Source organism: Rissa tridactyla, chromosome 2, assembly GCF_028500815.1.
Source record: "Rissa tridactyla isolate bRisTri1 chromosome 2, bRisTri1.patW.cur.20221130, whole genome shotgun sequence".
NCBI classification, from domain to species: domain Eukaryota; kingdom Metazoa; phylum Chordata; class Aves; order Charadriiformes; family Laridae; genus Rissa; species Rissa tridactyla.
The window spans coordinates 24,894,404-24,895,285 of record NC_071467.1 but is presented as its reverse complement, the minus strand read 5'-3'; positions in this window follow the sequence as shown (position 1 = coordinate 24,895,285).

Below are 882 nucleotides of genomic sequence, written 5' to 3'. Positions count from 1 at the left end.
AGAGGCTTCCTGATGACCGTACAGTTAAATTGCTTTTTCTCTTGGAGGAAATAATTTTCCATGACTGCCTGAGGAGCAGAAGAGGCTTGACACAACTTTAAAGCAAAACCTCCAAAGCCAGAGACGTTTTTAATCTCTCCTGGTAAAAGCACTATGGTTTGAAACTTGAGTTTTCTTTTTATTTAGAAAGGTAATTTGAATAGCATACTATATTTTAACTTGTAAAAATGCCTTAAGCTCAGCTCCTTTTTCTTAGTGGAAAGCATCCTTGCAGCCTGTTGATGTTGCAGAGGCAGTAAAATAGATCGCATCAGAAAAACAGAAGTCCTGGGAAATGCCTCCCTGTTATATAGAGCTTATGCTCTATATAATTAAAATCCTGCAGCAAGATAATGTTTGGGGAACATGTTCTGTCATTCACATTTTTAAACAAGGCAGAAAGATGCACCAAGTAGTGTTTTCTGGCCCGCCTGCAATGCTCGGGCATCCTCACCAGGGCTAGAAAGGTGGATTCAGTTCCCACCTGGATTTTTTCCAAGACCTGTACTCCCACAGGACAGCGAGGAAATGGATACACGTGCCACCAGCAACACAGTCTTTCAGCTGTTTCTCTGGACGGGCACTAAATCTGATTCTTAGGAGTCTGCTGTGTGAACAGTAGCAGTCATCCATTCGCTGTTTTGATTTTTTTCTATTTAATTTCTTATGATTTTAGAGTACTTCAGTTTTTGAATTGTAAAGCTGCACCCTTGGGATTATTTTCTATAGCATACACGCTTTAACGTGTACGTTAAAACACATCAAATGCGGAGTTAGATGTAGTAAGTCCACAGCATTAGCACGTGTCTCAAATGACAGATCTCTTCCAGTAGTTAAAATGCT